Here is a 16,789-nt window from a genome sequence, read left to right as displayed (position 1 = left end):
TACCAACATGATGTTCCTAGATATCGGTGTGTGTTTCCATGCAATTGGCTATGGGAATGTTACCACAGCTGTTCCACATGCAATCAGCTAGAGGACGGCTGCAATTCATGCAGAAGCCATCAGCTGATCCTGAGTAACACTTAAAATACACAAGTCTCCACATCCACCAGAGAGGGAGTGAGAGTGACAGAGGCACAGAAAAGCCAAGGAGGGGATAGAAGAGTAAAACTTAAGCATGCTTGTGTCACACACCTACCAGTACAGGGTATCAAACCCCTGACGACTATGTAGTGCTATCATAGGTCCATGCAGTTAGTGGATGCACCACATAGGTTACATGTTGGGGAGCCCTCAGAATGTATATGTGATGGTGAGGGACATCTGCAACAGGGATATGGTAGCTATGTGGTAGGTGTAGTACACGTGCCTGTCTGCATGAACAGGTGTCAGCGTCAACACAGCCACACTCTCACAAGGACGCACACACATTGACACACTTGGCAGGGCCAGGAATACAACTCATCTCTAGTGGGATTGCCACAACACAGTACTGTGCAGGTATCACATGCACCACAGGGGTCATACGGAGGTTATATGTGCAAAGGGTATGTGGAGGTGTCTGACATCAGACAGCATGCTTCAGTATGCCAATGGGGGTTGTAGCGATTGTGAATGTGGTCATACACATCATACACTACACACAGACATGGGTGCCAGTACTGACATACATGGGTGCACTGCTTCACGGGTGTGTTGTGGTCGATGGTGCCAGACGGCTATACAAGGCTAGGTGATGGGTATACCTTGGCATCAGGCCACATGACAATGGTCTGTAATGTCGCTCAGGGTGTAGTGTCTGGATTTGGCCACACAGGTAGGTATTGTATTCACCACCCAGTCACCTGGGTAACTATTGAGTGTGGCCAATGCCGTGCATTGCTTGCCATATATGTGTTCCTTAGTTCATGATATGGCAGCGTCTGGGCTGTGCACACCTCCCCCATGCTCAGGCCACATGACAATGGTCTGTAATGTCGCTCAGGGTGTAGTGTCTGGAGTTGGCCACACAGGTAGGTATTGTATTCACCATCCAGTCACCTGGGTGACTATTGAGTGTGGCCAATGCCGTGCATTGCTTGCCATATATGTGTTCCTTAGTTCATGATATGGCAGTGTCTGGGATGTGCACACCTCCCCCATGCATGTACAGTGTTATCAGATGTGCCAGTCCTGGCCTCATGTTGCGGGAACTGTTAATGGACAGCAGGTTGACCCTGCACCTACACTGATAGCATGATATGGTGGGAACTGTTAATGGACAGCAGGTTGACCCTGCACCTACATGGATAGCATGATACCGGTATTCCCTGGTGTCAGTGGCATCTGTCCATACAGGGCTTGTGTTTCAGACATGGCATGTCCTTTGTGGGTCACATTTGATGGCACCACAAGTGTTGCAGGTGTCCAGTGGAGGACATTGGGGAGGTGCATTGTTATCTTGGTACATGCTTATTGGACTGATGGACAGGGTGATATGCCCTCTATAGCCCACTGCAATCACACCATGGTTACTATCGGTGGGCAATATATAGGGTACTATGAACATAGCAGCTGTTGCCTAGGCAAGTGTATGTGTGTATAAGACATGGGTTGAGAGTGTTCCCTGGGTAATACAAGGAACTAACGTTGTTCAGCTGGCATTGATGTCACATTTAGGGGTATGGATTTGCAACCCAGTCTCTCAGTTATTTCACATCTGTTATCCCTGTATGGTGGACATTGTGATATATACTTGGCCCACCATATAAGAAGTTTGCAAAACCTGCTCCACATTAAGTTCAGTTGTTACAAACTCACAACCACCTCCACACAGGATATGAATGACAAACACAGACACACACACACATCATGTCTGGGATTAGAACTCCTGCCTAACTAGTATATTACACTACAGCACTATGCCGTTATAGGACGTGCCACAGAGATTACTGGAGTACTCCTTCCCCAAAGGTGTATTTCACAGTGAATGATTGCTCCCTACACAGACATAGAAACACACACAAAACATCCACAACTGCCATGTGTGGGAATAGAACCCCTACCAGAATTCTATATCACTATACAGTATGATGCTGTTATAGGACGCACCATGGGGATTGCTGGAGTGTCCCTTCTCCAAAGAGGTATTTCACAATGAATGACATCAGCAGGATTGCCAAAGTAGGGCATTTGACTTGTACTGAGTGTGACTAGCCTAAAATGCACTGCTCTCCACACACACACACACACACACACACACACACACACACACACACACACACACACACTTGCCAAGTCTGGGATTAGAACTCCTACCTAACTATTTTATCATACTATAGCAGTACACAGTTATGGAACATGCTACTGAGATTACTGGGCTGCAACCTTCACAGACATGTATTTCTAAGTGGATCACATCAGCAGCCTTACCAAAATAGAGAATTTGAATTGTAGGGAGTGTGACTACCCTAAAAAGCATTGCTCTCTACATAGACAGAGATACACACACACACACACACTTACCAAGTCTAGGATTAGAACTCCTACCTATTTTATCACACTACAGTGGCACTCAGTTATGGAACCCGCTACTGAGATTAGTAGGCTACAACCTTCACAGACATGTATTTCTAGATGGATCACATCAGCAGCCTTACCAAAATAGAGCATTTGAATTGTAGGGAGTGTGACTACCCTAAAAAGCATTGCTCTCTAGATAGACAGAGATACACACACACACACACACACTTACCAAGTCTAGGATTAGAACTCCTACCTATTTTATCACACTGCAGTGGTACTCAGTTATGGGATGCGCTACTGAGATTACTGGACTACAACCTTCCCATAGATGTATTTCTAGGTGGGTGACATCAGCAGCCTTACCAAAGTAGAGCATTTGAATTGTAGGGAGTGTAACTACCCTAAAAAGCAGTGCTCTCTACACAGACAGAGACAGACACACACACACATTTGCCATGTCTGGGATTGGAACTCCTACCTAACTAGTTTATCATACTACAGCAGTATGTAGTTATTGGATGTGCTATGGAGATTACTGGGCTACAGCTCTCCCAAAGATGTATTTCACAGTGGATGACCTCAGCAGACTTGTCACAGTAGGGCTATGGGGAGGGCAGTGTGTGTGCATGGGCCATAACCCATTCATCTAGTGGTTGACACACCAAATGCGGGCATACGCAGGGTCATATTTCATAGGTATGTGTATACAGCTGATAGAGGACTACTTCCTTGTAGAGTCATGTTGCACAGCTAGCACTTGCACCACATAGTCTGTAATACTGACAGATACCGGTGGCTAGTATCTAAAGTGAGTGACATTTGAACCTCATGTGGTTGTGGCCCCTTTGCTGTGTGCTGGGTGGGACATGCCTGGATGGCTCATTGTCACACTCACCCTCTTCCACAAATCTACCTTTGGCTTATTATAGTGTGTTATCCTTAGATATATGTCTGTATTCCTATTCAGTGTGTGTGCAAAGCATGAGTGGTGCATACTGAGGAGTGTCTGCACTAACATCTGCAACTGCCAGATATGTCTGGTCCACTGGTGTTTGCAGACATGGCTTTCATTTCTCTAAGTGTGTGAGCATGCCCAGTATGCCCATCTGTATTGAATGTGTTGATAGAGTCCAGGTAGTTTGTACTGCAGTGCAGACCTTTGCGTTGTACACCTACAGGTAGCATACTGTTTCTGCAGGGTATCCATCAATCATTTGGCATTGACAGTTACTACATGTCTACATAGGATGAGGGGGCACACCTGACTACTTCTACACAGGGTTGGGGGCACACCTGACTGTTACTACACTTCTACTTAGGATGGGGGGCACACCTGGCTGTTACTACATTTCTACGTAGGTTGGCGGGCACACCTGACTATTTCTACATTTCTACACAGGATTGAGGGGCACACCTGACTGTTACATTTCTACGTAGGATGGGGGGTGGTACACCTGAATATTTCTACATGTCTACACAGGATGGGGGGGTACACCTTACTGTTATTACATTACTATGTAGGATGGGGGGCACACCTGACACTTGTACACATTTGCTATGACTGTACTGGTATGTCAGGTACTCCATTTCATTCTGTATTCTAAGCTATCATGCTGACTAAAGGCATAAAGTGTACTACAGATCATAGCTTTGATTTACCTATGTAGGTTCTTACTTCCTATCCTTCAGAACTAATGTCCCACTGCCTGACCTGCTGTGGTCTGTCTGTGTAGGCCTGGGGTGGAGGTTACCCATAGGCATCATTCAGAGCCCATAGCACAGCCTTTGTTTATGTTTTTCTACACCTGTCCTGCTGGCTGTGACTGTTGTTGGGTATGTGAACCCCCCTGACTGGCATGTGTGAGTCACTTACCTTATGGGTGTCCCAGTATTGAGGGCAGTGCTGCAGGGCTGCCCATGTCGGATGCACATAGTACACTCCCTACACATGACTGAGCACAGGTAGTGTCGTGTTTGGCATCCCTTTTACTGTATGTGAGAGTCAGAGAGAGGTGTTATTCCTTGGGTCCCTCATGTGTCAGTGTATGTGCTATGCGTTGCCAAGACCAGGGCATACTGGGCACGCCTTCTTCTGCCTACTGGGGCAGGATCAGGTTGTTCCTCCTCCGAGTCACTCTGTGCCTGTGCAGGCCTTGGCAATGGTGGGGAGCTGTGTGGCCCTGCCCAGTGCTGATCCTGCTGCAGCTGTTTCCACAGGATCATATTGTGTAGCATGGCACATACGATGACAATTTGGGTACATGCAGCTGGTGAGTACTACAGGACTCCACCGGACGTGTCCAGGCACTGGAACCATGACTTGAGTATCCCAAACACATGCTCTACTATAATTCTGGTCTGTGTCGCATTATGGAGTTTTTGTTCAGGTGTGTGTGCATTTCTGATGGGTGTCATCAGCCACAGCTCCAGTATGTATCCAGCATCCCCCAACAGGTGACCGTGAGGGATGTCCCCATTGGCAAATCTCTGGTACAGTTGTGTCAGATGCCAGATGTGGGAATCGTGATAGCTTCCAGGGCAGCCAGTGCACACATTCATTATTATGCCCTGGGCATCGCACATGACCTGGCAGCTGATGGAGGGGAAGCCCTTGCGGTTGATGTAGACCCTACCCTGCTCACCGGGTGGTACATTGATGCATATGTGCGTGCAGTCTATAGCACCCACTACCTCAGGGTATACTGCTATTTGGTGGAACAGTTGCATATTGCTGGCCAATGCCTCATGGGTGTTGGGGAAATATACATGCTCAATGACATGTGCTGACTTGGCATCCAGGAACTGGTGGAGTACCCTGGATGCCGATGACTGTGAGATCCCCATATCCCCAGTTGGACTTTGGAAGGTACCTGTAGCTAGTATTCTAAGGCCTACACATACCTTGGTATCCACTGGGTATGTTCCCCTCTCTTAGTTCTGCGTGTCAGGCGTGGCCAACACAGCTCAACAATTTGCTGTAGGAGGTCCCTGTCCACCCTATAGTGCTCCACTATCTCCAGCTCATGTAGCCCCTGGTAGGTTACCCTGGGTCTGTATACTCTTTTCCGTTTCCTCACTGTGGGTTGTCGGCAGCATTCACATCCTCACCACCCTCAACCTCTTCAACAAGTTGTTGTATGATAGCTATTGCAGCCCCTATCATTTTGTTGTTTAGATTGTTAAAAGTTCCCCTGCTTGTTTACACCGGTAGTGTACAGTGAGGGAAAAACCAGAGGGGAAGGTGTTTGCAAAGTTTATAGTAGTGCTCTGGGCTGGGCTGATCTGCTGCCTGTGTAATTGGCTGATTCTAATACATTTCACCTGCCAGCTATGCTAGTTCTCCTAGATTACCTTCCTACTGCTGTTTTCCCTTCCCATTGCCTTCCTGTTTAAACCCAGGGGCGCACTGTGCAAATGCAATGCTCAAATGTGCACAGAACTGCTATTTCCTGGTTTAACTTTTTTTTAAAACCTTTAAAACCTGGTGCGCACACCCGCTTAGGCAATGTAAAGAGTGGTAGGTAAAGTCAGACACACCCCCTTCCTTAGCTGTGCTTAGCTAGGTGCAAACCTGAGCCGCAGGGTTCCAATCCACTTACACTGTGCCTGACACACCCCCCATGATGTCAGCTAACTCCTAGGCTTGCCCCAAGCTATTCCTACTCTTACACTGTTGGGACCTGACTAGCACGCTGGGGAAAACTGGGATTCACTATCATTCCCCTCATTTAGGTTCATAGGTTCATAGGCTAGTACTAGGCTAACTGCCCTTGTGAGCCATTTTAAGCCTAGCCAGTTATCCCCTGTGAGATTCAAACCCTGTACCTTGTGTTTGTAAGGCAAACACCTTAACCATTAGGCCACCCCCATTTGCATGGGATTGCCTGCTAATGCATAGTTACATGTCTCACACTGAGCCTCCCCCCTTAGCAACCACTACTCACTGGCCATTGACTTTCATGGCAGAATAGTGATATTAGTTAGAATGCTTATTTTAGGTTTATTTTATTATTTTTCCCAGATCCCATTTGTGCGTTCCGCTGCCCTACACTTAGACGAGATCGGCTAAAAAATAAATAAAAGTTGATTTTTTAAATTTTTTATGCTGTTTGCAATGCCAATGGCCTTATACTTGGCCATTGGCATGCTTCCCGACTGATATGCAGCCTTTATTTGGAGCTGTCACAGCTCCATTTTGGATTTTGCAGAAATGAACTCTGTTACTAACAGAGTACATTTCTGCAGATTGCACTAGTCCTGCACGGCCAGTTTCAAGCTTCCTGGATCACACATTCACCTAATTTACATGGATTTCTCCTGCAAATGGGGTGATTTGCATACAGGGGCTTAGTCCGTGCAGGACTAGTGCAGGAGCACTCGTGCACGCCCCTGTAGGCTGTTCCTGGATCGCACGGCAGACATATTGCCTGCTAGAGCTCCTGCACTAATCCTGCACGCCGTGCACGGCATGCAGAATCCGGGGGTAATTCTTTGCTTCTGTTCTCACTCCTTCACTACTACAGTCTCCCTTATTACACTTATATGTCTAATTCTGCACACAGAGGATAAAAACATGCCAATTTGTTCTTGCTTATATGATTTTCCAATTAAGCCCTGTATCTAAAAATATTTAAATGGTGCAATTCATTGTGAGAAAAGTGACATATAAACTATTCATCTGCCAAAGGCATAGTTACCTCTCCAGTTACTGCTCTTAGCAATATACATGATTTTTACAGTGCTGCTACTTGGAAAAGGGCCAACGCCCCTTAAGTTGCATGACTAATATCTCATTCTGAAAATGCAAGGACCCTTTTTTCTATCTGAAGTATGCACATATCAGTTATCTTCCCTATTTCTCAAAGCAACAAATACTGTAGCTAAGCACAGATGTTCTGTAAAATGCCACTCAGCTTTTTTTCCTTACTGCAAGTGATCAAGCTTGTTTCTCACATAAGTTTAAGTGCTCACACAGATAGTTTTATCACTGTGTTCAAGCTTATAACCTGGCTCAGACAGCATTAGCACTTCAAATACACACACACACACACACACACACACACACACACACACACACACACACACACACACACACACACAAACACACACACAGCTTCAGGCTTTTCAGGCTTACAATATTACACTTACATGTCAAACAAATGCACACACAGATTCTCATGCTCACGCACACACATTAATATATCAAAAGCATGCTAAGGGACATTTTTTTTTATCACAGACTGTGTGCTACTTTTAAAGGGAATGGCTACAGTTCATAGGTAGAGTTTAGGCTATTGGCCCTAGGGCCTATATAAGCCTAGCCAAAAAGGTACCCTGGCTTTCACCACCCAAGAAAATTATTTTTCTGTGCTCCTGATAAGCAGAGCCACAGAGGTGATACCCAGGGTGAATTTCCTATTCAATCAAGATTTTTCTTGAAGAGTGCTAATGAGGAGCTTTGTTTGATACACATAGGTAGTTTATTCCAGAGTATGGAAAGTCTCTGGAACAGGGATCTATCCCTCCAGCATGTTCTGTTTATTGTAGTGACAAGGTTTAGGTCCCTAGAGCGTGTAGCTCGGAGGGATTGAGATTTCTTTAGGTGGAGCATGTCCAACAGCTTTGGGTTTGACATAGCTTTTTATGTTAGGCAGAGATAGTCTCTGACTAGGCAATATGCGACGGAGTAAAGCTGGAGGTTTTTGAGACGGTCTGCGTAGGGCATCTGGTTGAGGCCGGTAATCCTCTTTGTGAGGTATTTCTGTGGCCTTTCCAGTTATTGTAGATGTCTTGTGAGGTACATACCAAAAGGGGCGTTGTACACTATAATGGGTCTAATGAGTGACGAGTAGAGGGGAACAATGACCTCTTTTTTCCTGGATAAGAAACCTTTTGTGATGAGGTGTGCCATGTAGAAGGATTTCCTGTCCACTGTGGCAATGTGATTATCAAAGGAGAGACGACTGTCCACCTGTGTCCCAAGGTCTCTTGTGAAACACTGGTAACACATGTTATTTGCAATTCACAGTGTCACGAACAGCCATACAAGTTTAGTTCTTCAATGCAGCTATTCTCAACCACAAAAACCATAACTGATCACCTCACTTTTAAACAACAAAGAAATGTGACAAAAAAAGCCATCCTACAAGATAAAAAAAACTTTTATATTAAGCTTCAACATTCATCCCGTCACCAACCAAAAAAATTTTGGTCCGCTATTAACATGCTACTATCCCCTGGCAAAGTCACCACACCAAATCCTCTAGGCTCTAACCCTGACCTCCCACTACAAACTGCTAATGCCTTCAATACCTTCTTTACCTCAGCCATATTAAAGCTAGCTAACCAACAAAGCCCTGATACCTCCAAACTACTAACCCTAGGCTCCTCCCCCCCCTCCATTTCACCTAAAAAATATACCAACCTCTTATATATCATCCTTACTTCAAAAACTAAAGCCCGCAATCCCCTCAGCTGACAAATTACCAGCCAAATACCTACAACTAGGTGCTAAAGCGGTAGCCTACCCTATCTCTATACTGATTAACAGGACCTTAAAAGAAAGTACTATTCCATCACTCTGGAAAATCTCTTATATTATCCCTCTATTCAAAGGAGGTGACTCTACTGAGTATTCCAACTTCAGCCCCATAGCACTACTATCTCCTCTTGCAAAAATAATGGAGAAATGCATCCACAAACAGCTACTTAATCACCTACAAAGCCACAACCTCCTGGCTGATTGGAATGGTCGAAACCCATGTTGGCATAGTACTAGCACTGCCTTACTATCCTTTATCGACTCTATTAACAAAAACCGCAATAATAACATTCCTTCTTCAGCTTTCTTCGTAGACCTGTCTAAAGCCTTTGACATGGTTAATCACCAACTTCTCCTCCATCGTTTAAAGTCCCTCTCTCTAGACAGTCTTGCCTTAAGCTGGTTCATATCCTACCTGGATAACCGTAAACAGGCAGTTCTCTGGAATAACCATCTCTCTGATCTCCTTCCCACCTCTGTAGGGGTCCCTCAAGGCTCTATCTTAGGTCCACTACTATTCTTCATTTTTATAAATGACCTACATCTAGCCACTCCTCAATCAACTTGCATTCAATATGCGGATGACACTACCATTATTTGCTCAGCCTCAACACAGACTGAGCTCCACACTCGCACACAAAATACCTTCACAATGATAGAGCAATGGTTCTCTAATCATTGTCTCCTCCTTAACCCCAAGAAAACCAAACTCCTACTCTTTGCACCCACTCACATGTCCCCCTTCATTAACTTCACACTTACATCCAATAATGGTACCCGCATCTCCCCAGACCAAACCACTAAACTCTTAGGAATTACTATTGACAATCAACTAAAATTTGACACTCATATCAACTCTACAATAAAAACTACTAACAGAAAGCTTGGTTCTCTCTATAGAATCAAATCTTTCCTAACTCAAGCAAGAACTACCATAGCTAGAACCCACTTAATCTCTACACTACTATATGCTTCCCCCATTTTCACTAATCTTTCTAAGTATAATCTCAACAAACTAACATCATCATATAACAACATTGCCAGATTTGCTACAGCTTCTCCTTATAGGACTCATCATTGTCTTAATCTTAAAAAACTAAACTGGCTAGAATTACCCTACCTAATACAATTCTACCAACTTACTATTGCCCACAAAGCCCTTTATCACCCTAACAACACTCCTATGCTCTCCTCCCTCATACAACCCTACAAAAATCTGAAAAACCTACGCTCTGCTAACAAAATACTGATTCTAACTTCCCTATCAAATAACTCAGCAGGTCACTCCATATTCTCCAACTCAGTTGGCAAAATATGGAACCAACTTCCACAAGACCTCACTTCCCTTACTTCACTCCCACTATTTAAAGCTAAACTAAAACTCTTCCTCTCCAACCACTGGCTATGCTCTTGCAACAACCCTGGCTAATCATTCTTCCTTCCTGCCATCTGTTCCATTCATCCCCTTAGTTCTTTTTCTCAATTCTTGCTCTCTGGAATATCCTCTTCATTAGTGTCTCTGTGACATCTTCTTTAAAATTGACATATATCTAATTTTTTTATCAATTCCTTTCAAACATGCAATAGCGTATCCTAGCTCTTTACTTGAATTTTTTTTTTTGTTCCTGCTAAGCCTCATATTCTTAGCCTCATTGTACTCTAATGCATTTACAACTTGCAGTTGATCAATCCATGTATTCATTGAAATGTATATTTTTTGTACTTCTGCATTTTTACATATTTTTATCTTGTTTTAGTAGCTGTAGTGGAGCTTTTCTCCCCGGGCCTCCACTGAAAATGGACATGTATCCAGTTGGACTAGCCCGGTTAACAAATGTAAAATAAAATAAATAAATAAATAAATTTTGTTTCAGATCTCGGAAAAACTCTGAATATGTTTCCTGAAAAATTAAAATGTTTACTAAATACAATAATCAGGAATACTTTCAACATTTTTCAACTGTTATGGAATGACATGTCACCCATTTGTGCAAGGGTGTTTCCAAGTGCAAGAAAAGTGGAGGAGTGGGAGATTAAATTACTTTTAGTGTCACACTGTGATATATGTTTGCAACTAAAAATATGCCAGTATGGTTTGTTTTCATTTATATAAATGCATGATTGCCAGCTTCATAACAGATAATTTAATAAAGATATTTCTTGCTTTAAAAAAATGTCACATGACTGCCTGCCCAGTTTTCTTTTCATTTTTTAAAAGCTACATCAATAAAATCTGTGGAGTGCTATCACAAGTGACATATAGCATTTAGGCTTTTTGTGTGTGTGAATTTAAGAAATGTGAACAGGAGAACATTTGTAGTGACGGTTTTGAAGATTCAACAGTCGCAGATGCAACATCTGAGATTCCTGATAATTCTAATGTAAAACTGCTGGCTAAAACTCTTGTGGAGTAATATGAAAATGCTAAAACTGCTGGCTAAAACTGTTGTGGAGTAATATGAAAATGCTAAAACTGCTGGCCAAAACTGTTGTGGAGTAATATGAAAATGCTTAAACTGCTGGCTAAAACTGTTGTGGAGTAATATGAAAATGCTAAAACTGTTGTGGAGTAATATGAAAATGCTAAAACTGCTGGCTAAAACTGTTGTGGAGTAATATGAAAATGTAAAACTGCTGGCTAAAACTGTTGTGGAGTAATATGAAAATGCTTAAACTGCTGGCTAAAACTGTTGTGGAGTAATATGAAAATGCTTAAACCGCTGGCTAAAACTGTTGTGTAATAAAATGAAAATGATTATTTGTCACTGTTGAAGTGACATCCCAACCCCATGTGCAAAAATGGGTCGTAGACGGCTGGGTGCATTAAATTCATATTTCTCTGGCAAAATAAGCAATAAGTTCCAAGCATAAAATAAATATTGGCTCTGAAAATGGACAACCAATGCTAATTCTTTATAACAAATATGCATTTTGTTGAACTCCCCCAAAATAACACAAAAATATCCAAAAAGTAAAAAATATATATATAATATATAATACATATGTCAGGGATCACATCCTGCTATGTAAAAAGTTTTGCTTTGATATGAGACTGCAAGTCCACATTTAACTAAATCAGTTCTTATTTGGAAATGACATTATAAGCACAACATGCATTCATGCTGTAAAAATAAGGCTACATTTGGTGAGGCAGGGAAGTCTTAGTGTTATGTTCTCATCACCTCGTCTTATACAAGAAAGAAATGGAATTTAAAATGCACCTTAAAATATGGAAATAGTTCTGTGTGGGATGCAGGGTGGAAGGATGGGGTATTATATTGTCAAAATGCTGTAGTGCTACTATGAAAGCAATAATGTGAAAATAAAAAAGTACAATCTAAAAGACAGAAATCAATTAAAATGTTTAGCTCACCAGATTCCATTTAGCAGGGAAAGACAACCCACCCCATCTTACTACTCTGGTAAAGAATGTCTGTTAGCACATCACAATATTGCTTCAAGTTCAGCAAACTGCAGGCTTTGTGATGTGCTACTGTGGACAGTCCTTGGTTATCTGTATTCTTTTATTTTGAAAGCCTTATTTTTCATTCAAACAATGTGATTTTTTTTCTTTTGTACAAACCACATAGTAAACCTTTTATTTGTCTAAAATGTTATACTACCTAATGCTAAGCACATGTTCATCTTGGTAATGGACCTGTGACGTACATAGATGTAAGCATAGCTCAACTTTATAAAGAAGTGCATGGAATTTTTTCTCATTCTGTGCACAGCAAGAGGTTGTTCCATGGTTCAATTCTCAGCTAGGATGTCTTCTATGTGAAATGTGCATGTCCTCCCTCTGTTCCTGTGGGTTTTCTTCAGGTGATCCGCTTTCTTCCTACATTCCAAAGACATGCAGTAGGTGGATTGGACACTCTAAATTATCCATAAATGTAAGTGTGTGTGTGAATGTGTGGTGTGGAAGAACTACCATGGCAGAGCTAGACACCTGGCAGTGGAAGCCTTTGCTTTAGATGACTGTCACCGATGAAGTGACACCCCAATGTGCAAAAAAAAAAAAAAAAAAAAAGGGAAAAGAGAGTTGTTGATGGATGGATTCTTAAATATGAGTATACAAGTCTGAAGCTATAAAATATCAGCATTTTGCAGATTCTATTATTAGGGGAATGAGATGTTTTCAAATCATTTTTCCTTTTTCTAGCTGCTTTATAATAGCAGTATGGCATAGTTGTAAAGTGTAAGCAGACACATACGCACAAAAGAAAAAAAGTCTTCTTTTGAACATTGTTTTGTACTCAGATTATGTGAGGAAATTATCACAGGGCCACAGCACCTGCAAAGGACAGATTAGAGGAATGTTTTTATTACTGTCACTACTTACCCCATGGCTATGGTTTTGCAACAATGTACAGTGCAAAATGAATGAAAATTCTGACCCAACATCACCGCCTTAGCTGGACATGCACAGTACAGAATGAATCTACACAACCAAAAAACAAAACTGCAAGCACAATCTGTGCAGGTCTCTTCATGATTTGTTGACTTTTTATTCTGAGGGACATTTCTGTATGATTTACATTAGACTTGCATGTTATCCTCCTGCAAAGTCAACATCCAAGGTCAAATAAAGTCTAAATGAAATTGGTCTAAGCATACTGGTAACAAAATACATCAGAAGGTGACCGACAAATGGAGAAAATAAATGATTGCAACAAACAGATTTTTAACTGGGATTGCAATATCTGAAGTTGCATCACAAAGCAGAATTTTGTCATAGTTTATACCCCGCTAAGGTCTGTAACTCTTTAATTATCTATTAGCTCACCGGTAATACGCACCTGTTACATTCTGTAGTCTGTCAGTGACAGAATTAAATGTTTCAGAGCTCTTCTGCCTGTAAATAAAGTAAGTGCGGTATTTAAGGAAAGCCACTAACACGTTTGGCAGAACATGAGCTAAAATTGTTGACGTAGTAGCAATCAAGTGTTCTGTCTTTAGGACTTAAATGGAGGGGGGGGGGTCAATTCGTTCTCAGCGTCTAGCAGCAACCCATCCACCCATCCCATATGCATCCTCGCTGGCACTGTAACTGCGGAATAAAAAAACTCACACTTCCTCACTCACTACTCATAGTAAAAAAAAAAACCCTCAAAGCATGAAAATAAATAAAACCAGCTAAACGACAGCTTGGTGAATATACATCCTACAAAAGGAGCGTCTCGCTCAAGAGCCCCATTCATACCCCTCAACCTGTTACCACGGGAAATCTGGACAAAGCCCGGCATAATTGGGGACAAAGGCCCAAACATAGGGACACAATTTAAACATTGCTCTTATAAAACTTAGAAAGTTGCTAGAATAACATTAGGTTTGTGTTAGCATCCATTTTCTGAATGATATGAAAATTGAAACTTAAGATACGTGTAATTATTTAGTGACTTTAAACCTTAAATCATCCCAGTAATTTGTCAAAAAACACCAAAAGACACAATTTTTATGAGGAACAGACCAAAAAATGTGAGGCAAAAATCTGGACATTTTGCGAAAATATGTACAGTTTAGTGGTATTACATAATCAGTCGTTTGGGATCATTTTTTTCTAGCAATTTATTAAAGAGTCGAAAAAGAGACCGCAATGAGTAATGATAACTTGTCAGTCTCTAAATGCTTCGCATCCGTACTTTATTTTACTCGTGACTGACAAAAAGGAGATGGAGAGACATCCGCTTTGATTAAAATAATCATTCGAAACCGTTAGGTCTTGATAAATCACTGCATTTTTCTGCTCACATCTCCAGTAGTGTTTGACAGCCAGATCCCTCTGTCTCTCTTTCTCACGCACACACCCGACTATGCATTTTATTTTTATTTATTTCACCCATCCTTCAGAACCGTGATTAACCCTTACCTTAGTAAAGTGTTAACGCTGTTCATTCTTTGGTATTTGCTGTGGTTACCCCGATCTGCTATTTCCTGGTTAGGTGGAGTGAGAAGGTATCCGATTTCTTCAAACTAGCGTATGTCCTGCAGAGCTACTGCAAGACGTCTCCAGACAGAGTCCAGATAACAACTGTCTGTTTCCCCAGCGTAAGCTTCCTGCCCCAGTCCACACTTACATGGCCTCTACACACGTCCAACCCATCACAAAGCGCGCACGGAGCAGATGGTGCTCAGGGTACACTCGCCCCTTAATGCAAACCGTCTAAAGACACTCATTGCATCTCGAGTACCTATGCAAGAAACACAGCTTTTCTTATTGTGGACATCTTCAGCCAAAGGCTGCGATATCCAATCCAACGTGCAAGAAAGAAGTCAGTCAAAAGTTAACTCCGCCTATTGCTGCCTCACCTGCCTATCAGTGCCGGGCATACGGTTTAATAAATTAAACACAACTCCCACCTGGATGATAAAGGATGACGTCAGCAGCTTTCCATTCACAAAAAAAAAAAGAAAATACTATATAATGCTGAAATCTGTTTCCATTTTCACGAGTATTGATTTGGTTAAATGTTGACACTGTCCGGTAGAATAAAGTAAATTAATAAAATGTGGATGTACCGCTCTCAGCATTTTAGAAGGAACAACGGGAAAAGTACACCAAATTAGGGACACGGTTTAAGTCAATAGAAAAAAAAATTGAATTGATATTTAGTTTCGGAATTAAAAGTCTCTACCTGTAATGATTATCAATATTTACTGAATATATTCCATCACTTTTTCTGTGTGTGTGTGTGTGTGTGGTTCATAGCTCTCAAATGACCTAGATTTTGGCTCAAATTTTAGCTTTGTCCGTCTTAATATCTTCCAGAACAGTAGACCTTTGTAGAAAAAGCGGTAACTTATACTTATTACAAAATAACAATAATTAAAGTTATAGACTTATTTTAGTTCAGGAAAATATGTATCAGTTCACATCATATTATTCCGTCAATGTTTCGAGTTAATAGTTCTTATATTTTAAAAAAGTGTCAAAGATTGTCCATGATTCTTTCTGGATTTGTCTCTGATTTTGTTCAGATATGCCCCCTATTATTTGAGAGCTATGGTGTGTGTGTGTGTATACTGCCCAGATTTTTACCTTATATGTTTGGTCTATTCTTTATAATTGTTTAAGTTTTCTGGCAAATTGTTGAGGATCAAAGACAGAATATAATGTTATACATGTGAGTTTCAGGCTTCACGTCCTTTAGAAAATCCGTGCTAATGCACAACCTGTTATTCTATCAACTTTCTAGGCTTATAAGGGCAATATTCATACCTCTCAAGTGTACCTCATTATGAAGAACGTACCTCATTTGGGGTCTTAAAAAGTTCATGTTCCTCGAAGTTCCTCAAAGTTCCACATTGAGAGAGTCTGTCACACATTCATTGTTATGAATTTTTTAAGTGAAATCCATGGTAAATAGAAATTAATCATATTAATTCATTAAAGGATTTTCTTTACAAGTAAAACCAGCATATTTTAACCATTCTGTGACCTTCGTAGTTGAAGTTGTTAGAAAGCCATTAGTGTGTGTTCCACATTTTTCCCATTTGTTCCACATTATGAAGGTGAGTGTTGCTCATTTTGGAGATTAAAGGTTGAGAGCTATGGCAATATTTACAAAGTGTCCCTGATTTGGGGCCTTTGTCCCCAATTATTTACGACTCTGTTCAGATTTCTTGGACTAAGAGGTTGAAATGTATAGCGTGTGTGTGTGTGTGTGTGTGTGTGTGTGTGTG

The 16,789-nt window shown here is 41.7% G+C and overlaps 1 protein-coding gene across 1 annotated transcript in view; it reads right to left on the bottom strand.

Annotated features, from left to right (window-relative positions):
* Positions 1-15,339, bottom strand: part of TMEM100 (transmembrane protein 100) — a 210,188-nt gene extending 194,849 nt beyond the window's left edge. Inside the window, exon 1 of the mRNA XM_044090478.1 lies at positions 14,976-15,339. The gene's annotated coding sequence lies outside the window, so the exon portion shown is untranslated. The remainder of the gene's footprint in view (positions 1-14,975) is intronic.
* Between the last annotated feature and the right edge of the window lie 1,450 nt (positions 15,340-16,789).

Source organism: Protopterus annectens, chromosome 12.part0 (genome assembly GCF_019279795.1).
Source record: "Protopterus annectens isolate FY-2018-M chromosome 12.part0, PAN1.0, whole genome shotgun sequence".
Lineage (NCBI taxonomy): Eukaryota > Metazoa > Chordata > Ceratodontiformes > Protopteridae > Protopterus > Protopterus annectens.
The sequence above is the reverse complement of the archived record's forward strand: the minus strand, read 5'-3'. Positions and strand labels throughout refer to the sequence as shown.